At 44.5% G+C, this 24,706-nt stretch overlaps 1 protein-coding gene and 1 pseudogene across 2 annotated transcripts in view; both read left to right on the top strand.

Annotated features, from left to right (window-relative positions):
- LOC135911496 (eye-specific diacylglycerol kinase-like) overlaps positions 1 to 24,706 on the top strand; it is a 655,226-nt gene that overhangs the window by 150,807 nt on the left and 479,713 nt on the right. The window lies entirely within an intron of this gene.
- On the top strand, positions 1,893 to 2,501 carry LOC135911472 (uncharacterized; annotated as a pseudogene).

Below are 24,706 nucleotides of genomic sequence, written 5' to 3'. Positions count from 1 at the left end.
GGATTTGCAGCTTACATGAAATTATTACAATGCTTTTGAGAGTATTGTAAGATAACTTATAGCAAATTATTGGTACATCTGAGCGCGGTGTAATATGCATCAGTATTGTCGCCTTTATTAGCATAATCAGGTGCACTTCAGACAGTTGCGATATCCTTATTTAGAATTGAGTAGCAGATTTTAAAACCACTTACGCGAGTTGTACCTTTGTTTTGGATTTTGTAATATTAACAGTGTCGATAAATAAACTGACAGTCTAAAAATATTCAGTGCACTTCCGCTCTGTGAAGGATGATCAGCGAAGCTGTGAATGTGGGCCGCTAAACTGGCAAACTGCACCTCCACCACGCGTCGGCCCGGTATTGCACAATCTTCGGGATCGGCCCACGTATGGGCAGTGCTTAACGCCCGCTGCACCTCCGCCGCGGGTCAGCACGACTTTAACCCTTTACTGCACCTTGTTGCATATATGCAACATACCGATAAACGGCCATAAATACAAAATCTAAGTTCAGTTAGTTCTTCCTGTACATAGTGTTGCATTTCTGCAACAATAGTTTGAAAAACGCACCTTCATTTTCTGCCCTCTGTGTTCAATCTGCGCAACTATTGCCAAATAAACATGGTGCACGCTGCTCGCGCCAGCACGTAGCTATACAGGTAAGTTTTGCCAGTTATAAATGCCTTTCTGAACGGAATATCCTGTGAAAAAAAATGTTAAGCTGTGTAATACATCCTCCTAATCGTTTAGATGGCAAAAAACATTTTTTTCTCGCAATAGTTTGCTTCTCATGACGGCAAGTTACTACGTTGCATATTTGCAACAACGTGCTCACTGGATTTGTTTGTTGTTCTCGAACTAGAAATGGATCCTAAACGCTTTTATTGCCGAGCAGTTCCATCGGATAGCCAAGACAGTGAACTTTCCGGGGGTGACGATGACCCCGAGTGTAAGTCTGTTTGGATTTATCGTGTGTGAAATGTGTTGCCTGGTGGAATGCCCGAATTATTTTATTAGGGTGTGTGTGCGCTTGTGCTGCTGTCTCGCATCGATACGGCTTCACCCTTATATCTGTGCTCCTGCGTTTTAATTTTTTGGTTATAACCAGAAGACACCGTGCATAGTGATTCCGCCTTCTTTACAGAGGCACCTTGTTTTCTATATCTGCATTTCGCTTTGTTTTACCGCTTATTTTATTCTCTGTATATTGCTGTCTGTTTGGGCTGCAGATGTTCAACCTGATCTCGAAAAGCTAAGTAACAGCACAAGCGAGTCGAGTGCATGCTCTGACGAGGACGAAGGTACAGCAAATGGCACGACACCTGACCACCGCCCTACACAAGCTAAGAGAAAGATAATTTGGAAGAAGGCGAACCTAGTGAGAGATCCGGAGACAGTTCAGTTCTCCGGACAAAGTTACCTTCAAAGGTACATTTCACAACTAGAGACACCATTCCAATACTTCAAGTTTCTCTTCCACGGCTCGCTGATTTGGCTAATTGCAGATCAGAGCAATTTGTATGCGCTCCAGAAAGACGTGAGTCAGGCCCTTTGTACCACCGCAGGAGATATGGAAGTGTTTATTGGGACGTGCCGCATGTGGATGTCGATCACTCAAATAAGGAACTCGAGGCGCTACTGGAGTGCAGAAACCAGGGTTAGCCAAGTGGCTGACAACTTTCCTGTGGGTCGCTTTGAAAAACTGAAGCATAACACCCACTTCATTGACAATAGTACTCTCGGCCCAAAGGACGCGCCAGGAAGAGATCGGCTTACGAAAGTGCGTTCTGTCATTGATACAATCAATGATCAGTTGTCGCTTGTGCCTCTTGAAGAGCATCTGTCTATTGATGAACAGATCATACCATTCAAAGGTAGTGCATCAAGGTATAATCGTTAAAAAAAAGAGCAGAGTGAGATACCATGCCCTGCAGTGATCACCATCTACAACAAGAACATGGGAGGCGTCGACCTTTTGAACTCCGTCATCTCCATTTACCGTCCCTACCTAAAGTCGAAAAGATTATTTTCGTGTTTTTCTCCACATCCTTGACTTGACAGCTGCAAATGCTTGGTTGCTTTACAAGAGGAACATCATGAAAAAACGCGATCAGCACACTGAAAGGCTACTTCCGTTGGCTGAGTTCAAGATGGACTTGGCTGCATCACTCTGCAAGGCTGGGAAGACGGCGCTGAAAAAGCGAGGAAGGCCTAGCAATGAGTCAATAGAACAAGCCTGTGATGAGAAGAAAAAGGGACCATCAACTCCAACTCAGGATGCCTGGCTAGAGATCATGTATTATTTGTGATCTACGAAGGTCTCAGTGCTAATTGGGTTCAGTGCTAATTGGTTCACTGGGTTCTTTGGAGCAAGAAGTGGCAGCGCTGCAAGCTTCCTGGTTGCATAGGAATCTCCATGAGCTACTGTGTTAAGTGTGGAGTGCATCTCTGTTCCACAAACAAGACCAATTGCTTTTTTGTGTACCACACTACAAAATGAGTCCACCGTTTCTCATTACTTACTGATTACTGCTAAAGGTATAGAACCAACCTTTTCAAGCAAGCAAGTGAAATAGCCTTTTATTGTACAATGTGTTCCCCCTTGCTGATTGTCATGCAAATGCATGTTACAGTTTGAAACACAATAAGCCGGGCTTTCCTCAACTTTTTCTTTATGTGCACGTTGTTGCAAATATGCAACGTACCCTTTTTCTGCCAATACAAACTATAAAAGTCCACTGAAGATATTGTTTTTGTTAGTACAGCTGTTGTTATGGTTCCCTGCAACGACATGAATAATTTTAGGCAAAAGAAAAAAATTGTGCAGTAAAGGGTTAAAATTCTACGTTCGGGACCGGCCCACGTACGGGGAGTGCTTAACTACTGATTCACCTCCGCCGCGAGTCGGCTCAGTATTGCACTATGTTCGGGATCGGCCCACGTATTAAAAATAGTTGCTCTATGTTGACGGAGATTAGATCCGCCTGAACCAAGCCATAAACAGCTTCGCTGTAAATGTCAGAACAATGAAGCGTTAGTAAGCTCTGTTTAATTGTCGCCGCTTAAAGTGAATGCAACCTTTTGTATTCGGTGTCCCTGCTACTACGCGTCACATGGTCATTACGCTTTGACTACATTGCTCAATAACATCGATGAATAAGAGAGAGAAGAGTAGAAAGGACAGGGATGTCAAGCAGGCGCTCGACCGGTTTGCTACACTTGACACCGACAATGAGCTTAGGGGACGGAAATAAACTAGAGAAAACACTGAGGGTGTCTCTTCATCCGGAAGTGAACACAGAAACTACAGTCCCTTACCGAGATCTGTCGACTTCAGAAACTGCAGTGATGCACGTATCGCCTTACTTTTTTTTGAGCTTGCGACACCTGTATCCGGGGTACAATGGTCGAGAAGTTCATTATGAATGATCTTGAAATCAGGAAGAATTTATGCAGTAAAGAGCTTCGACAGACTCCTGACCACCGCAACTGTCGTGCAAAGGTGCGTCGCCACCGTTTTCTTTTTTTAGCATCGAATTTGTCTTTGTAGATTCTACGCCTGGGAACAAGTGACACAGTAATGATGCAACATAGCAGGAGAAGCCTTTTGGCCTTCCCTGAAGCTTCATCTACATCGAAGAATAAGAAGTAGGCTGGCACTTACGCCAAGCTACTATCGCATCCCGTAAAGGTGCTGGAAATGGGGCCTACATTAACGGAGATTGAGACAGACCTAATAAAAGGAGGCAGCCGAACACTGCTCCACCATATTGAACGTCAGGCCCCACCATTGAGGTGCATCATTGCATATGCGCAAGGAGCTGACCTTTGGGCTCTCAGGACGGCGCCTAATATATTTATTTGTCTAGCAAGCCTCTCCGAGCCTTCCTTCCAGAAAGGAGGAATGCGCTGAACTTTGTCGGGAGCCAATAGGTGGATTGGGTGGCTTCGATGGTTCGAAGGTCGCGCGCTCTTTTCATTGTTTACTTTGGAAGCGAACATGAACAACGTGGAGGCGTATGTTCGCCGCTTCGAACCTCCGTGCGCAAATTCGGGATCTATAGACGCTTCCACGAAGGCTATTAGTGTATTCTGTTCCTCCTAGAGAGTCGCCAGTGTTTCCTGGAATCCTTGCGTTCGGTGTTTGCTGCGCCATCTGAGACCTGCGATGTGTGTAGGAAGTGCACCGTTCTCTCCTCCCTCTCCGGAACGTCTACCGGCATTTTTCTCCATCTGCCAGGGGGAAAAAAAAAGCACGCATCGCTTAAGCGTGCGATCAGGCCTGGCTATTACGTCAGACCTAACATTTGCTCACGGCCGGTCAGGCGCGTTCAGAACGCACATCTCGAAGTGCCTCGTAGACATACGTTCACTACAGTTGCGTTCTTTCATTCGTCTGACTTGGTCGATGGGATTCAGCTGAGTCTCCGTGCTTACATCAGCCAGACGAGTAGGGAAATGTTTGGGGCCTGGGATCAACAAACACCAACCTAGGAACAGCGCTGCCTTCTTTAAATTTTTTTCCTTTGGAGTACAGGAATATATATTCCTTCGTCCGCTTGATTCAGGGATTGGTTCACAGCCGTGGTTTAAGGAGCGTCTTTTTTCATTGCTTTAGGAATCGAACAAGTGCCAGTACTGATTTAAAAACGGCACTTTCTGCTGAGAACTTAACGGTGCACAATAGTCATTTAAAATAAGAAAATCAGCATGCCGCTCAGCGTTGGTCGGGATTCTTAATTTAATGTAGAATTTCACGTAACAGTATCATAATGTAGCGGAGGAGCCGTCGTTGTTAGTCGGCGTCAGGCGCAGGTCAGTGTTATTGAGATATATAAAGGGGTCCTAGATTGCGAGAAAAAATAAGTAGTGTGTCTATTAGCTTCACGGCAGTTTATTGCACACGACGCTCATGGCAACCCCTTTTGTATGAAAAGTATGTGAATAACAGATAGAGACTAAGTGAACTATTAGTCTGTTTCACTGCCGAGCAAAAATATTCTCCCAGCTGTAGGGAAGTGCCACGAGGCAATGGTGGACCGCGCCGGCACTGGTAGTTCTCATTTTTCCCGCGCTACCTGAAGCGCTTCTGAAGGAACCTACGTAGACACTAGCGCCACCATTTTCCTTAAGCGATAGTTGTAGAAGCTCAATACTTAGCAGCGTCGGCATCACGTGTTAGGAAACTGAGCCTTGCTTCAAGATGAAAAATGCGCTGTACGTACATTGAGCTATACGAGTGACTACTAGACATATATGAGTACTGCTGTCCGACAAGTCGTCTGCAGCACTGCCATAGATAGAAAGCGTACACAGGCGATATCTTTGCGCGGTCCAATATAGTTCTGGGCATAACTGTCTGATTAATGGCCAGGTTAGAGGGTTGTGTTTTTGCTTGGTACATGTTAAGTTGCATCAGTACTTGACACGTTAGTACCTTTACACATGCACCTCGTATACAGTGAATTCTAGAGTCCCTAAGCAGACTACGCGGCGCGAATGGACACACCTCGAATGCCATTAGGCCTTCTTATTGGCTAACGCGCCTTGCGGTCTCCACACAAAGAGAGCGAGAAAAGAAAAGACAGGCAAGTTAACAGCTTTTAGAGTGCTGCAAATGACTTGTGAGACGGAGTGTGTAGCCAGGAGATGAGGCCTAGCCTGCGCCACACCTTTGTGCTAATACCTACCTCTCCTATCAAGCAAATCAGAGAGAGAAAACGTGTATACGCGTACAATAAATACGAAGCATTAAGCGTCGATTCGTGCAGAGCTTCTGAGCCTCGCAGTGTAGTATAACAGCGTTGCATTGTGGGGAATTCGCGCAATGCTTGATGCACCAAGTACCGGACTGCTCGTCAAAAGCCTTAACCTGTTTACTCTACAACCCGTTCCCTTTGGAACGTGCCTAATCTCCGGGCAATATCTCCAGCCGAGTCTGTTAGAAATTCGCTCGCTCTGGCCGGAGAACTTGCGCACGGCAATGGGGGCGCAGAGAAGGACATTGACGCGCGAATGCTACAGCTCGCGCCCTCTTTCGGGAAGCGCTTGTTATGCGCCGTATAACGATCTCGGCGTGTGCGTATGCGCGAGGCGATCAGCGCATAACTAAGCTCCCCCCGAGGCCCATCAAGCAACGCACCCCGCGGCATGGTTCCCTCGCTTTCGAGCAGGTTCCTCAACGAGCCAGAACGCATTCCTTCCGGGCATTAAGCTTTTTCGAGTTCTGTATAATTCGCGCCAGGTGAGCGTCTTCAAAATGAGCCACGTCGTTTAGAAGACAAACTGCTCCTCCAAGTTTGACGGCACTCAGTTTGGGAACTAACTATTCTGAGGAGTCTCCTTATTTCTTTCTCTCTCATTCTTTTTTTCAAGGGCCTCGAAGTACGCACTTGGCTAGAACAGCGAAGTGTGGGAAAAAGTTAAGCGAAAAAGAAAAACACTAATTGGAGGTGTAGTGGGGCGAAACTCATCAATAGAAAAAAAAAACACCAAAACACTGTGACGTGCAATACTGCACTTAAGACAGTTTTTGAGCCTCAGATATGAAGTTTTTATTAATAATCGTTCTCTTCGGTTATCTGTTATTGTTCTTCAGTGAAAATACAGTACGGCATATATGCATAGCGCGCTTTCCTGTTTGTACTGCTTATAGTTTTCACATGTGCGAGCACGTCTTCGGACCTATCCGTTCATTCTGTACTTGTGCACATTTAGTGTAAGTGTACTAGACCAACGTTCCTGTCCTGCTTTCGCAACTTGTGCGCAAGCGTGGTCCTGAGGTGAGAGGTGAGGCCTTGGAAATTTTAGTCCACCGTCCATAAGTGCGCACTTGAATGAAGACTTCATTTCAATTGTGAGCCTCGCAGCAAGCTTAGTTGTGTGCTGATTGCGCTCCCCCCTCCCCCCACACATTCCCGACCTGGCCCTCTCTACCTCTATGCACAGGCATACCGAAATCGTCATAATTTCGAGACGGAGCACCTTGAAAGCACCCGAATGGTTGAATCCTGCTTTTACCTTGGCTGAACATGAGAGAGAGAGAGAGGACGAACAAGGAGAGAGAGAGAGAGAGAGAACAAGGACGAGGAGAGAAAGACAACAATTGTGCGCGGGAACTATGTTTCACAATGCTAATCATAACCAACTAGCCCAGCTGTCCATACTTAGAGAGGGGAAAGAAAGTTAGTGATAGCACAGTAGAGAAAAACAAAGAAAGGAGCCCAGACATACAGTAGCACTCGGCTACTGCACCGCACAGTAGCACTTGCAGCACTATAAACATCTGTTCAGGCTACAGCCGCTTGTCTAATTTTGTTGCATTTAAAACTGCAAAAGTGCCCTCGTCGCAACATTGGGTGTCTATACTCCATGCGGCATCATCCAAAAGATGCGCACGCTCACTTTTTATATGTAAATTTATGCAATGCGACGCGGCCTGGGCGGGCCAAGCGTCCCAAGCGCTGGCCTGAACAAGTCAATTCCGCCTTTCAGGCACGCGTCCGTTGTCTGACGGTTAGACCATAGAGCTTGTGTGCTAGGAAGCCGGGGTTCGAAACCGATCATCGGAGGTTTTATGGAGATGGCAATTGCGTGGACACTCCAAGCGGATTTTCACTGTCGGCGATGCCGCGTGGTTCCGCATATATTTAGGCATATTTATTTATTCATTTATTTACACATACTGCATCCCCTGCTGCGGCTATAGCAGGAGTGGATAATACAATACATGGAAGAAATACAATAGGCAACAAAGAAAGTTTAGGCGCAGTGTTGAGGGAGTACAGATAAGAATTCATTTAATGGGAGAGAACGGTTGGTTCCTGGTAGCGAATTCCAGGCTTCAATTGTTTTAGCGAAAAAGCTATACTTAAAAGTATTAGTGCGTGCAAAAAATGGTGTAATGTTAAGCGCGTGATGTCTCCTACTAGAAGAGATTTTTGCAAAGGTGATGTATTCATTACTGGAGAGGCGATAAGATGAGTGAATAATGCCATGAAAAAATTTTAAGGAATGAACGTGTCGCTGTTCGGCGAGAGATGCCAGGTATGCTGACATCTATCTATGCTCTATGCTTATATATGCCTTATATGCGGGTTACATGGCTACACTAATCAATCACTAAACATTCTGACACCAGGTCTTTCGTCCTTGAATAAGCTGTTCCTCAGAATTTTGCGAATGGCAGCCCGCAATCTAATTTCATGAAATATAACAATCACAGCGCGTGCCTTTCATATTAGATGTTCTCGGACTGTTTTTAAAAGTGCAAAACAACATCAGTGCTTAAACCTGAAACTGATGTAATTTTACTGGCGCCCATCATTACGGACAGCTTAGTGGCGCCTGTGCGATGTTGTTACAGGCCCCACCTGCACGGCGTACGTTAGAGCTCTTAAAAAGCCCTTCACCAGGCCACATAGCAAATCCTGGGTATACGGTCGAAGGAGTTACGCCTTCTCTAAGAATGGTTCTACCGCAATAATTTTTCAACTTGCTTCATGAACGGAAGAGACAGAAATATTCGAAGTGCCGCGAACACACTATTTCAGGAAGCGAGCCTCACAGCCAACATGGAGACTCTTTCCACTTATCCCGTCTAGCCCCCGCAAGCGAAATTCCTTCCCTGGGTTTTCTCAAATCGGAGCTGGAGGACCGCGTGACGCATACGTCATGGACCATGCAGTCTTTATTCTGTATATATATATATATATATATATATATATATATATATATATATATATATATATATAATGTGTAGTTTTTGCTGAGTAGCGCACTTCCGGTGACTGTGCGCGAGCTGTTGCGTTTGTCTCGTTTCGGGCAACCAAAGATTTTACGCGCTCTTCCCGAAGAACACCTGCTTAGTGGTATAAGTCAGTGCCACAATCCCGAGCATGGAGCCAGACGCGAGAGGATGAAAGCAGCATGATAACGGTGCTGGAACACGGCGGAAATTGACATAGTTTCGTTCTCTGTGCGCACCGCTGCACGTTGTGGGAACAAGGAGGCGAAACCGAAATACATCTCTCTTGCGACGGTGCGAAGTAAGACAAAACCACGCAGACATTGGGCCCGTATGATTTAATATTTCTCTAAACATTAATTCGTTTATGGAGGCAATGGATTAAGTAAATGACTGATGTTGCTTCGAATAGTTATCGAAGTCACGCGTCACAGTGGGTGACGTCGAAGCACCGCCGTGTACGTAGGCGAACTTGTGCGATTGACGTCGACTCTCAGGCCGGAAAAGCGGTGCCCTGGAGGAGAAGGGCAAATGGTCTTTGGTTTGAAATTTAAGCTCTTTCCGAGGCTCGTAGTGATGTATTACTTAGCCGACACGATCTTTAGCGCACGTTGTATACACTGCGCTTGTCCGCTTAATATGGCCGGACCTGATGAAGGGGGGGGGGGGGGGGACACTTTAGGGTGCCAGAAATTTTGGCGGACCCGCGTATGTGCCGTCCCCGTTAGTGGGCTCCGCGTATAGTTAGAACACCATCCAAGAAGTTCGAGCATAACGCTGTACATTACTATCACTGTCAGTGCTTCGGCCTTCGGGCGAGAGTGCCATTTATTTAATTTTTTTTTGTACTGCAAACAGTTGATATCTTGTGTCCAAAGTTGGTCATAAACAACCAGACGCAAACAAACCGCATTGTAGAGGGAAATATCTAATAAAGTGATCCTTGAAAAATATTAATAATTAATATTATTATTCACATTCTGTAACGCGCAGCGCACTTTGCTGACGTAAAGAAAGCTACTTACGGTGACAGTCCTGTTTAACAGAAAAGCACGCTTTACAGGGCAACAAATGCGGCGCTGTCGCTGGCAGGCGGACTCTTACAAAAGCGCTTCGCACAAAAGGAAGCAACCTGCCTTTCACGAATAGTCTATTTATCAAGATCAGCTCGTTGGAGATAATAAATGAGGTTGATGTTCTACCCTTGGTTTTGATTTATCTCACATCTCTCTGTTTGAACCCCGTTAGCTAACGAAATACGCCTAAGTCGACGACCTTTGGTCACCGCTGACATAGCCGATGCATCGCTATTCAGGTTCCAACTCGTTTCCTTTTCAATTGAGGCCTTCATATTTCTTAACTTCGTCAAACTTGGTACGTGATTCACTTTCATTAGTTATTTGCGAGACACATTCTTTGCCTGAGCGATGTAATAAAGACGTCAGCATGTCAGTTTTTGTGTCGATTCCCACTGCGAACGATCTTTTTTTTTTTTCTTCTTAACACGCAAGCACGAATGGAAGAGCGCGCACACACACACACGTGCATACTTGAATAACACGTGCACACTAAGACACTTGAAGCACACATCGAAAATCAGGCACACTTGAAGCACACATGGATACTAACGCACACACATAGGCATATAAAGCATAGGCAAACACACGATAACAACCACACGAGGACCACGAGGCTGCCAGCTTGCGGGACGCAGCTGCTAAGTCCCGCAAGCTGGCAGCCTTCAAACTCAGGTATACATACACAAGGGTACATTCGGCACGCCCTTTGGTCGCTACCGTTTTCTGAGGCTGCCCTTCGGTATCGCCTCTGCACCGCCATCTGCACATGGCTCAGCAGCGCACCTGTGTTGGCTGTTTTCGATGCTGCCAGGGAAACTAAAATTTCTTCTGACGCTTCTAAAAGTGGACTAGGCGCTGCACTTCTACAGCTTCATGGTGACAGCTGGCGGCCGGTTGCGTATGCATCACGCGTGATGAATGAGGCTGAGCAAACGATATTCACAAATCGAAAAAGAGGCAATGGGCATAACGTTCGGGTGTGAAAAATTTCACCATTTCGCAAACGGGCGTAAGATAATCATAGAGACCGACCACTGCTAGCCATTTCATCCAAAGGAATCGGTGACATGCCGCCGCGTCTTCGGCGTTTCTTCATGCGCTTACTGAACTACGACTATGTGCTTGAATTTGTACCAGGGAAGCAGCTGCTGCTGGCCGACATGCTCTCAAGGTCGACGCCCATCAAACACCCAGCGGACACGAGTGGCTCGACAGAAGAAATAGAGGTCCACGCAGTTGGTGCAGTCTCGGACCTGGTAAGCAGAAAAACCCTTGACCGCTTAGTTGCCGCAACTGCAAGTGACCCGGAGTTACAAAAAGTGATGCGCTATATCGGCGGCAGCGGCAATCTTGATGGCTGCATGAAACCTTTTGCTACTGAGCTGTCACTAATAGAGGGAGTGGTGCTAAAAGGAACCAAAGTACTGGTTCCAAAGTCGATGAGGAACGAAATACTTCAACGTATACACGAAGGGCACTTGGGCATAAACAAATGCAAAGCACGAGCCCGACGATTGGTGTTTTGGCCCGGAATTAACGCAGATATTGAAACGATGTTGAAAAGTTGCGCCGTCTGCCGAAAGTATGCATACAGGCAACCAAGCGAGCCTTTTATGCTCAGACCAACGCCGGGCCACGCTTGGTACAGAGTCGGCGTTGATATCTTTCAGCATGGGGGAAACTCGTACTTGTGCGTGTTCGATGCGCAGTCAAACTTCCCGGAAGTGTAAAAACTGGGTGACACCACGTCGAGCACGATCATTGCCAAATTGAGCTGCATTTTTGCGCGATATGGAATCCCAGTCGAAGTATGCAGTGACAACGGCCCCCAGTTCGCGTCTCACGAGTTTGCCACCTTTGCGTCCAGGTACGATCTCAAGCACGTGACATCTAGTCCTGGCTTTCCACAGTCCAATGGACTAGCGGAGAAAGGCGTCCAGATAGTAAAACGGATCATGAAAAAAACACAAGAAAATCACGACGACTTCTGGCTGGGCCTGCTCAGCTACCGAGCTACACCACTGGAGCACGGTCGTTCCCCGGGTGAGCTGTTGCAAGGCAGGAGACTACGAACCAGGCTTCCGGACTTCAGCTCGCAACCTAAAAATTTTGTGTCTAAGCATAGACAACTTGGCGCACACAGAAAGGACCTACCAGTACTCCGAAAAGGGGACGTGGTGAGGATCCGAGATAAAGCATGGACCCGCAAAGCGCAGGTCATGGGACCGGCTGCGCCTAGGTCCTATCGCATTGTTACTGAAGGTGACCAAGTTCTTCGTCGGAATCGGAGACACCTGATTACAACGCGTGAGCCATTTCGACACGATGACCTCGACAGCGATGAGCCGGAAAGCGAGGACGACCAGCCGGTAACATTCCCAACTGGAGTGCCCGCAAACCCGACTCAACCTACAACACCGATCCCAAGACGGTCTAGGCGGATAACTCGTCAGCCAAGGCGGCTGCAGTACGACCACAACTTCAATCAAGTGCATTGTGTATCTCGGCTTTATCCAACTATTAAACAGAGAAAGATGTATCGTGCAGACTACGCATGCGTCGCACGTATCGGCCTGAACTGACTGACAGCACGAAGATTACGGCAACACGTGCCTGTGAATGCCGACGACTATATACCCTGTGTGTTTCCGCAATAAACGTTCTTTTCATTCTTGGATCCCGTCCATACGATACACCTACATTGCAGTTTTCCTGGGAAATAGGAACAGTGACCGCGAAATTTGAACTTTTCTCGCGTTTTCCATGATAACGTTTCCGCAGAATCAACACGTCCTTGTTCTCTTTTTTGTTGTAGTATAGCTTTGTTTCATGAATAATTCTAGATATCCCAGCACGGCCTTCGCAAGGCACCACAACGCAACGTCGGAGGGAAAATCTACGCCCACGCAGAGCCCCTGGCGCAAATGAAAGCCCCGTTCAATTATGGAACGAATGAGGACTCCCCTCGCATGACGGCAGAGTGGTGCGTGGGTGGCTTGAATACCTGCATGAAATTTGCAACGCACTATCTCTCCAGTACTCGAAATCACATGGCATGGTGCGCGTGCGTGCGACTCATTGGGGATAGAAAGTGGAGCGTGTTTAAATGAAGGCCAGCGGCTGAGGACGCTGGAGTCGTTTCAGTAGCTCTCGGACTGCTTTGTTTTCAAACGAGAAACCAGGAATGACTGCCGGAGAAGAAAAAAAGAAGTTTCGTTTATACCTCCCGGCCACGTGATCACGCTGGTGCACTCTTGTAGAATTTGCATCGCTCCGTTCTCGCAAATCACCTCGCTTCCGGCGCTGCCTTGCACGAGATGGAGTCTCGAAACTGCTGCATCATTCCCCGGAAAAAATAAGAAAGGCGAGATATACAGAAAACACCATTGAGGTGGCCTTAATTCCAACTTTCCTGCCAGGTGCACTACGCCATACCTGGCAGGAATCTTGCTGCAGGCAGCTTGAATACCTGTTTCATTCCCAATTTTCTCTTTCTTTTTATTCCTCCCGCTCTCTCTCTTTCTCTCTCTACCACCAAGTGTCGTACTTCCTCGCAACCTCGTCTTCAGAGCAATTCCAGGGAATGGTCTCTGAACTATGCAGACTTCATTACGCCTCTTCTTCATTATTTATGTTTCCTGGTGCCTCTCTTGTGTCTATCCTTCTTTTTATTCTCTTTTGTTGTTTCTCGTTTATTTTTTACTTTTTCTTATTTTTTTCTTTATTGCGTCGTCATTTTGTTTCTTCCCTAAAAATTGCTTCTTTACATACTTTACCCAAGGCCTGAAGGTTTTCTGTGTTTGCTCACAACACACACACGCACGCGCACGCGCGCACACACACACACACACACACACACACACACACACACACACACACACACACACACACACACACACACACACACGCACACACGCGCACACACGCGCACACGCACACACACACACAAACACACACAAACACACACACAAACACCCCCCCCCACACACACACACACACACGCACACACACCCTTCTCTCGAAAGAGTAGGCAGGCGTTGTGCCGCTCTCGGTGGCAGTTGTCAGCTCGCTCCCTCCCTGTTTCCTTTGTGTGCTTGTATGTTTTGGTATCTAATAATAATAATAATAATAATAATAATAATAATAATAATAATAATAATAATAATAATAATAATAATAATAATACGTAAACGAGATGGGGCATTATGGCTTTATGTCCGTGGACATTCTGCAAACAGCTCGTTCGGACATATAGGCCGGCAACACATCAGAGATATATATGCCTGATAATGACCTTCGTTTAGAGAAGGATATAAAGATTTTCCAAGCCTAATACTTGGGAGAGCACGACAAGTCTGAATGGTATGCAGAGAGTCTTTATGAAATCTAGATCCTAACTAAACTTCATATTAAGAAGCAGTTAATGCTTTTACATTCTTGTTTCTTTCCACTTTCTTGCAACCTGTTTTTACTCTGTCGTTTCCGCAGGAATTCAACGTAGGCTTTGCTACCATTTGGGTGTGGACACACCGAGTTTGTGGAATCGTCCCGCATACTCTCGTCAATGTAACGGCATGCTCGCGAAAAGATGGTGTTGGATGCATGGTGTCCATGATGCGTTTCCGTTTCGTCAATTGCTTCCGGCACAAGCAGCCGGCAAAAAGCACGTCCTTCGAGACTTGTTTCCCGCTACTCGGAGGGGGCCGTCGCTGGGGCGTCTATTTGTACACCTCCTATTGGCCCGGTGCCGCATTGTGCACGGACGGTGGCTGCTAGAGGAAATTACGTTCGATGCCGCTGCAGCAAATTACTTCTTGAGAGGCTGTTCTATTGTTACCTTGCAACGTCTTTCTGAGAACACGTGCTCCGTTCCGTGCTTCGCTAGCACGCAGTCTTGGTATTTTGCATTAAGGAACAACGAACATAATTAGGAGCCCGGCGTATACCAAACCCGAATGGTTTCTCGGCCAATTTGGCTGCTACGACTTTGTTAAGCTTTCTCGTCTTCATGTGCGCTTTAAATGTGCTATCTGACTGTGTAGGTTAGGGCCTACTCTGATTGATCTATGGTTGCGTTCGCCTGCGCCCTTTGTGTTCGTGTTTTCTTGTAAAATTTAACTTTCGAGGGTCACTTTGCTGCTGGGCGCAGTAGCGCTGTTTTCTTGTTTTTGTGCTATCATTTGCTGCAACAGCGTTGTGACCATTACACTCTATTACAGCAGGCTCTAGACTGGTACCACTACGTCACATAGCCACTTTCTTGCAATGCGCAATAGCACGGTTTTGGCGTTGTTAATCTATGCTTTGTTGGAGCAGCACTGTAAATATTATGTCTATTACAAGAGGCACTAAACTGGTATTACTACTATAAAGAACACAGCTTGTTTGACGCAGGACGCTGCAGCACTGTGGTTACAGACGAAACGCCTCCAAGTTTCCTGCAGTTAATCTGGATTCTACTCTCAAATGGATGTCTCGGGCGCTATTTGTCTCTCTTAAAGGGACGAGCAGCGCTTTATAAAAAAGAAATATCTCTATTTCTCAAGAACAGTGCCTCTCCCTTGCAAATGCAATTTTGCGGATCACCGCCGTGCTGGTTTGCCTAGGGATCTTTCATTTCTCAGAAGAATGCATTAAGGACGACGCTTTATTCTGGGATTTCGTGCACTTTCCTGGAATGACAAGACTGGGATAGTACCTTCTCTTTTTGTCAGAAAGCAGTGGAGCGATGAATGCACTAGGTGTTGGCAATACCTCCCTTTTTGCGAAGATGAACGCAACAGCATCAAGACTCGCAGGAATTCGTGCGCCGCACCTCGTTTTTCTTGGTTCCAGGTGCACACAATCGTCGAGCGTCCTTCAGGGTCGTCTGCTCGCCGTTCTCAAGAGCAGACGACGTGTCCAAGAATGACCAGAACGAGATCAATGCTATGCCGCTGCTTTGGCCGGCGTAATCTGTAGCTTTCCCAATACTGCACCGTTTTAGTGGCACAGAGTGCACGGGAACGAGATCGTACTTGTCCAAGCGAAGCACGTCTCTACCGCTCTGGAATTCATGGCCACCACAAGAGAAACAATCTTTTTTTTAAAATGGACGGAGCTCACGTACGTACGCGGTAACGGAGCAAAGCCTTGTGGCGGGTAAATCCTTACAGCCTGCTTCCTTTGCTTTTTCTTTTTCCTCTTTAAAACCTTCAAATCCTCCGGACGCATTATTCAACGCCCTGCTCCTTTGAGTTCGCTCCTAAGTTTCAGGGTCGAATAGACGAAAATATAGCTGCCTTAAGCCCCTGAGGACGTGCCTTATGTTTTATGAGCTCAGACGTCTTCCGCGCTACCAAAGATTTATCATTGTTTGGGCAACGATATCCTAACGCCTCCTTTCAAGGCCAGAAGAAAAATGAACAAATCTCGTTGATCGATAAGTATATATATAGACATATATATATATATATATATATATATATATATATATATATATATATATATATATATATATATATATATATATATATATATATATATATATATATATATATATAAACGACATAAGGAAAACCGAAGGGCTCGATCTTTGGTAATGATCACCACATAAAACCAAGAGACAACATAGTCAAGGGAAGGATCGGGGAAGTTAGCTTTGCTTGAGATTTAAGTGCAGGAAATAACGAAGAAAAGGGAAAGTCAAAATGGACGTAAAGATAACTTGCTGCAGGTGGGAGCCAAACCCACAAATTCCGCATTACGCATGCGTTGCACTACCAACTGTGCTACGGCTACGGCGATCAACCCGCCTACTGCCTTGAGTATGTTTGCTATATCTATCCCTTGAAGCGTTAGCCAGCGCCACTAAAATCCATCCTGGGCGGAGGTGGAACATTCTTTTTTGCTAAATGTCGTCAGTTAACGCATGAACTTAGGAGAGCAAGCACATGGCTACGAAAATCCCTCGTTTGCTACCTATTGTCGTACCGATCCTTAATGCCATTAGGCAACATACGAGGTAGCACACGGTAGGCAACACAAGCAAATCTTATATATACGTATATATATATATATATATATATATATATATATATATATATATATATATATATATATATATATATATATATAATGTGTTTGTGTGTGTGTCAAGCATATAGACCAACCTATATCAGCAACTTGGCACTTTGTTCTCTGACGTCTCTGTAAGGTGTTGGTGATGTGAGGATGTGCGTGCACTGCAGCCCATTCTCAAAGAAAACACAGAGTTCGTCTTTCAATCGGCAGATCTTCAAGAGTTATCTAACTTCGCTGTTCAAAAAGTGTTTGATATTGTGGGTTTAACAGAGGCCTATTGATAAATATTGTTCGCCATGCTTTCATTTCCGAACGGAGCTCCATTCGGTCCTGGAACGTTGATGAGGGTTTTCCTTTGAGAGTGTGACCATACTGTGCACACTTCTTGAATAACTCTGCACTGAGTGCGATTTAATTTTATCCCAGTCTAAGAGGCCGTGGTGACACAGTTGCTGTGGTGTTGTGCCGTGGAGCACGAGGTCAGTGGTTCGAATCCCGGCTACAGCGGCTGCATTTAGACGAGCGCGAAACGCATCGGAGCATGTGTACTCAAATTTAAGTTGTGTACCTTAAAGAAACCCCGGGGCTAAGGACCAACCCGGACGCCGACCACTACGGGGTTTCCCACAGCCCCCAATGTTGCTTCCGGAAGGTAAAAGAGACACTGTCTTTTCAAGCCAATTTCATTTATACGTCACATACTACATGATAGCCGAGGGGTCCTTGGTAAAAGCTCTCTCTCTCTCTCTCTCACTCTCGCGCGCGCGCGCGCGCGCGATAGCCTGACAACGCTTAGGATGCATATAATAGCTTGACGGCACTGCATCCGCGTAGTTCAGGAAAAATACAAACTAAATGTTCATGTAGAGCTCAACCGTAACAATTCAAAGGTGAACACAGCGCTAGCGAAAATACATCATTTGTAAGAAAACAAACTAATTCATGCGGTAGGTCTGTTAAGGCTCACGTGGACAAAGACAAATTCGGAGAAAATAATTCCTGATGAAAACACGCATTAGTGAGCACCAAAAATTGAACTAGCAGTATCAAAACGCGTCAGTTAATTTAACAAAGAATTATAACCTTTTATCCAACTAGTCATCTCTAAAAACATAACATTGATTTTTTTTGTACGAAATGGTTTCGAGAATGGTAGTATTCGCGAACAGATTGTTCAAAAGCCGTGACGGATCATTTTCTAATAACTTACAACCGTATTGTGCTCGCTGTATTTGAATAGAATGTTTATTGGTTTGTCAAGTTTCATAGGCCTATTAACGTTTGGAAAGATTTGAACTTTGTCTGAAAAAAAGATGGGCTTTGGATTGTTTCGCGTTTAAAAGTGATGCATAACTGTCAGTCTGTCTGTCTGTCTGTCTGTCTGTCTGTCTGTCTGTCTGTCTGTCTGTCTGTCTGTCTGTCTGTCTGTCTGTCTGTCTGTCTGTCTGTCTGTCTGTCTGTCTGTCTGTCTGTCTGTCTGTCTGTCTGTCTGTCTGTCTGTCTGTCTGTCTGTCTGTCTGTCTGTCTGTCTGTCTGTCTGTCCGTCTGTCTGTCTGTCTGTCTGTCTGTCTGTCCGTCTGTCTGTCTGTCTGTCTGTCTGTCTGTCTGTCTGTCTGTCTGTCTGTCTGTCTGTCTGTCTGTCTGTCTGTCTGTCTGTCTGTCTGTCTGTCTGTCTGTCTGTCTGTCTGTCTGTCTGTCTGTCTGTCTGTCTGTCTGTCTGTCTGTCTGTCTGTCTGTCTGTCTGTCTGTCTGTCTGTCTGTCTTCTTTTTAGTTTTCTTGTTCTACTTCTTTTTCTTGTTCTTCTAGTTCCCCTCCTGCTTTTCCTCTTCTTCTTCGTCATGCATTCTACGCCAACTCAGTGGCTCAAGTTGTCTAATATCTTAGGCCACTATGCACGTGATCTTGGTTGTGATGCCTTCTTGGTTGTTGCATCGTCGTCACTCCAGCTTCTTCATAAGACTCACGTAATGACGTCATCGTCACTTCATCTCCGTCATACAAGCTTCATGATGCAGTCAGTCATCTTCACGCAATTGTCGTCATACACTCGTCGCCATCCAATAGACCTCGTACTTTTGTCATGTCATCGTCGCCATTGTGTAATCGTCGTACGGTCGACCTCAAGCATTTGTTGTGCTACTATCGCCGTGATGGCACTGCGGCTGTTCCAACGTCATTTTAACTTCGTCATCCGACTGTCTTCATGCCGTTATCGTCACGCCCCCAGTCGCTATATTACGTAGAAGAATAAAAAGGATAAGTTTATTTACCACATAAGTACACTGATGTATACAAAGCGGTGGGCATGGCAGGATAAAAGCTGCATAACGGCAGCTTGACTAGTCCTACCTCCCCGTAAACAACAGGCAGCGACATGGCAAGATATTCGTTGTACATACTTGTGGCAAGGTTAGTAAATGTATTTACAGACACACATATATATACGCACTTATAACTTGTATATATATATATATATATACATTATATATATGTATGTATGTATGTATATACATACATACATATATGCAAGAAATACAGACATTACAACTCTGAAATGGCAAAGAAATCTTTTTCATGCAACAAAACAATAAGTTTACATTCACAGAAATTCTTGCAGTCATGTGTTCTTGGATATATGACGTATGTTCACATCACTTAGATTGTATTTGTTAATTGTTGAGGGAAGACATTAAGAAAGTGCTTGAAGGCCATAGTTAGTCCGAGAGCTCGGGAGTTCCCAGTGTTCAGTGTAATTATTTAGGCGAAAAGAAGGATTCCGCTGCAAGTTCGCGATGTTTGTGATATGATTAGTACCCTTTTTTTTTATTGAAGTGAAATGTTAGGAGAGGTTGGCGCCTTTATGGTGGCACCGGCTACTCCTTGTCACTTGGCAAACGAAACAAATTTACCTAAAAAGGGTGAATAGTGACACAAAATATAACACTCAGTAGAACGTTGTGTGAATAAAAACTATACGGTCCAACAGTACATGAGTCGCAAATTTCTGTGCATTAGTTCAGTCCACGTACACATATATAAAGACAGATGTTTTGAACAGCCAAAACACACAGCACATGTAATACACTGCAAGTACAAAACAGAATCAAACGTATCGCGTAAAAGTTGCGATCATCACATAAACCAATTATGGACCATGAACAACATTTATGTAACTCATTTAGCGTATTCGAATATCGGGTACCTAATAATTTCCCAAAATGTTGGTGTCCTCCAAAAACTTTTTCAGAGCAAGAAGTGCTCTTTTTTGAAGGCCCGCAGTTGGCCATGGGCCAAGTATCTTTTTAAGAGTGAATGGTCTTCTGTCTAATATACACAAATTAGCTTGCAGTACCGTTCTTTGTGTAGCGTATTTCGTGCATTCGAGGAGAAGATGATGCACATCTTCGTCTGGGTGGCCACAAGAACACTGCGGACTAGAGGCACGTTTTATTCTGCACAAGAAGTGTTTCGTAAATGCAGTACCAAGACGCAGTCGGTGTACCAGTGTTTCAAATTTTCTGTTGTCTCTTAGAGTTTCCGGCATTGATAAGTTTATACAAGGGTCTATAGAGTATAATTCCGAGTTTTTAGTTTGTTGGTCAAACCAGGTAGTTTTACTGAGGCGACAAGAAATCTGTCTCAGGATCAGACGGACTTCACTACGCAATAGGGGAAGATTGGTTGTCTCTGCGTTATTGTGCGCTCGATTCGCAGCTGCGTCCGCTGCAGTATTACCGGGAATATTGCAGTGCCCAGCTATCCATTGAAATGCAATTACGTGGTTCATTGCGTTTGCTTTAGTAAGTTCCTTGAGCGTCTCATACAATAGCGAAGTGTTCAAAGAATTTTTCTTATTGCTCTGTAGTAATGTGAGAGCGGCTTGCGAATCGCTAAAGATAACCCATTTTTGCGAATGTTTTTCTGATGTTATGAAACGCAAAGCACACAGGATTGCAAATAGTTCTGCCATGGTGGAAGATGTCTCCCGGGATAATTTGAATGTTTGCTCTAGCGCTAAATGTGGAATGACGAATGCTGAAGTCGAAGAATTTTTATGACACGAACCATCTGTATAAACGTGAATGTACTGGGGATATAATGAGTAAATTTGAAAGAGTGCTAGTTGCTGTGCGGCTACTATGAACATGTCTCTCTTTGATATAATCCCGTCAACCGATAATTCTATTTTAGGGCATGTTAACATCCAGGGAGGGTAACTAACATCCACTTTGCATAATTCAAATCTTGGTAACAATGCTCTATGTTCTCGAACAACATCGTGAATTTTGCTTTTGTTCCTTTCGGTGAGCGCGAGGTTTAATGGATGCTTCTCATGTTGGGTTAAGATGCGATAAATATGTCGGCATGTTTCAACCGTTCGTATGACTGGAAATGGAGGGTGACGAGCTTCAGCAATTACTAAAGAACTCGAGGTAGCCTGCGGAACCCCAAGACACACTCGTAGCCCCCTTGCTAGTAAACGTTGAAGACGTTCCTCGGAAGTTTGCGATAATCCATGGAGAATAGGGGCCGAGTAAGCAATTTTTTGTTTTATGAGTGCATTATGAACTTGTAGTAGCGAAGAGACTTAATCATGGCACGTTTAAAAGAACACATAAGTTGATACCCGTAAACGTGGTCTACTCGTAAAATTTTAATCTTCCGGTATATATCACGCGTATGTGCATTGTAAGGCAAGTCTGAAATAGCACGTAAGGCATTCTTTTGAAGTGAAACTAAATTATCCAATGATTTCTTAGAACTATTTGGCCAGATGAAGTTACAATAGCGCAGGTGAGAAGCAAATAGTGCGTTATAGACCGTAAGTTTCTGTGGTATTGGTAGTAGCCTCTGGCATCTGCGCAACATACCCAACGCTTTGCTAAGTTTAGTTCGTAAGTAATCTGTGTGGTGGTCCCATAGAATCAATTCAAGAAAGATATCACCCGAAGTTTTTGCTGTAGCGGAAAGTTCTACTTTTGTGTCATTGAGTATGAGGCACTGGGTGAGACCACAAGGCGGGGACTTCGCTCTAAAGAGGGCCGTTTTTGTCTTGAAGCAGTTTAACTGGAGAGAATTTTTTCATCGACATGCTACCGTTGTCCTGATGTCGACTATTGTCATCGTTCTGGAATCGTCACCTCATTGTCCACATGAGGTTGTCGTCATATTGCCTTTATTGTTCCATCGACGTCATTTCATCGTCCTCACTGCATCGGGGTCACATAGTCATCATCATGTCGCCATGCTCACGGACGACCTTAACTAGGGAGTGCCATAGAAACGTTGAACAATATCCGCATATGTCGCATATAGCACAAGTGATGAATGTCTCCGAACGACAGCTATGGATGTTTAATAAAGTTGGCTTCTGAATCACGGTATGTCTCTACGTTGATCTAATGCTAATCGCATTGCCGCGGACGGTTACCGTGAGGAGTGTTGACGTAATCTTTTTTTTTGTATATGAAGATTAGTGATGTCTTGTTTAAAAGTGACTTTTTATACGTGATTGTTAAATGTCTTTATTACACCCTAGTCAATACAGGCATAGACCTAATTATGCCGAAATAACTATTTCTGCTGCAAATACAAGCACTTGCGTGTTACCATCCGATGTTCAATACTTAGTATATATATTCGGCTCGTATTTAAAAAAAAATTATATTAGCCCACCTCTAGTTTTCATTACTGCCATTAAGAATTCAAATGTTCCTATTTGGTGCCCATTCTTTTCTTGTTTACGCGGGTTTAGTGTTTCGCGTTAGTGTGCCTCTAAACCTTATCAATCATAATTCAAAGCTAAAGTTTTAGCCAAATACTTTACACACAACTAAATATTTCTTGACATCCTAAGTGTTTGCAATGACTTTGTAACAATTCGTATAATATTTATGTAAAGAAGCCTCGTTGTTGAAATGCGGACGTCGTTTTGAGCATTTCCTCGTCCCTCGCGCTGTGCTTTTTTTTTTATTCAAGCCCGAGCCTAAATTGTGGGGTTTAACGTCATGAAGTTTTCTTAAGATTGCAATTAGGAATGCGTGACTTCGTTAATGTTTAGACTGGAAGTCACAATTGCCTGAGTCAGCTGTGCTTAGATAACCGATAAAATATCTCTGGCCCCAGTGCCACTTAAATCAAGATGACATCTGTTCACTTGCGTCTAGCAGCGTCCTAGATGACAAATTGGAGATCCGTTCGTTTTCATCATTTATTGATATTTAGACTTCAGGACTGGTTTAGCACTTCGAGGTGTGTTCATGCCTTGTTTAAGATGCCTAGATATAAGGATTGTCTTGCTGTCTTCTACGAATTCTTTATCTGTTCTTCTACTTCGCTTGTCTGTTCTCAGGAGTTCTTGTGTATGGGCGATTGCTTTATTTATTTGCCTTGTTTCTTGTTTCCTGAAAATGACCATTCTTCATTCGAATGATCCTATTTGATGTAATTCTTTCTCAGAACACAGCCTGAAAAACGATGAAGTGTTTAAAAATGGGCGTGAAGACGCTGTACTTTCTGGCTACACCTGTTTCAGGGCCTCAAGTGAAATCCAATTTTCACACGTGGACTTGCCTGGACGTGTGATGAACAATAAAATATGTGATTATTATATACAGAAAGAAGTTTTCCTCCCCATTGTGCGAGTAATTTGCGATTCTGACTTGAGCGGCCACTGTTAAAAATGAAAAAAAAGCAATTTTTTTCTTAGTGTTCGAAAGTTTTGAAGATCGATCATATTTAGGGCACGGATGTAACGGCACGAAATGGAAGTGCTGTAGCTCGAACCCATCGGTACCGGAACAACGAGGTAATTTTTCTTCAAGCTTTCTCGAAGCATACATAAGTGGTGCGTTTAATTTGAAGAACTTGTTCTGTGTTCTCTCCCCATAGCGATTACTTCCAAATTATCACTGTTCCAACATCATTATAAGAGGCGGATTTTCGATTATTAGAAATTGCTGCTTTGCAGCTTGTTATTTGTTGTGGGAGGTGGGTGTTGGGGTTGTAACCGTAATGGAAAGATAATTTTGTATTTTGATTTTTAGATAATCATATTCAAAGATGTGTGTGTGGTTTTAGCCAGTTCTGTTCGGAGGCTAATTTTGATCGCCTTTTCTTTATTTATTTTCGCAATTACCAGCTGATGTTCTCGTGTATTTCACACACTGCTTGCAAAATGTCTTCATTGCGCTATACTCGGTGTTACGATGCCATCCGCCATGAATAATTGCTTCTTTTTTTAATTGGATGTACCTAAGTAAAAAGAGGTGCACGTGCTTAATATGCACGTTTCGCTTGCTTAATTTATTTATTGTAAACTTTATTTCCACTTGTTCGCGAACCAACAGGGGATCACTCGAATCAACAAGCGTTGAATGTTATTATCATTGTTCCCAATTTCTATTGTTTCACTTAATGTTCAACAACGTTTCCAAGGTTCTGAATTTTGCATATTTATTTTGATTTGCCCTAAGCTTAATGTTCGTGGTCCATTCCTTGCAACCGCTGCACAGAAATGACCAAATTAGGTCACGCGCACAAATGTGTACGCCGTGACTAAAGGGGCTAAAGCTTTCTACAGGCTAAAGCCAGTACTGGCTGAACCCACTGATAGTGTGAAGGCGAATCCACTGACATGAAGTGAAAGAGGCTATGGAACAAAGAAGCAGGCTATAAAGTCACGTGAGCTTTCCAAAAGAGCGTTGCCGCAATATTGAGAATGCATTTGGTTTTCTTTTTCTCTGAAACTGATGTTGTCAGAAGCAGCGTGAGCCTTGATGTCAACAGCTGGGAGAGATGGCGACCGATCATTTTAA

Source organism: Dermacentor albipictus, chromosome 10 (assembly GCF_038994185.2).
Source record: "Dermacentor albipictus isolate Rhodes 1998 colony chromosome 10, USDA_Dalb.pri_finalv2, whole genome shotgun sequence".
In the NCBI taxonomy this organism is placed as follows: Eukaryota; Metazoa; Arthropoda; class Arachnida; order Ixodida; family Ixodidae; genus Dermacentor; species Dermacentor albipictus.
This window is presented reverse-complemented; position numbering and strand designations above follow the sequence as displayed.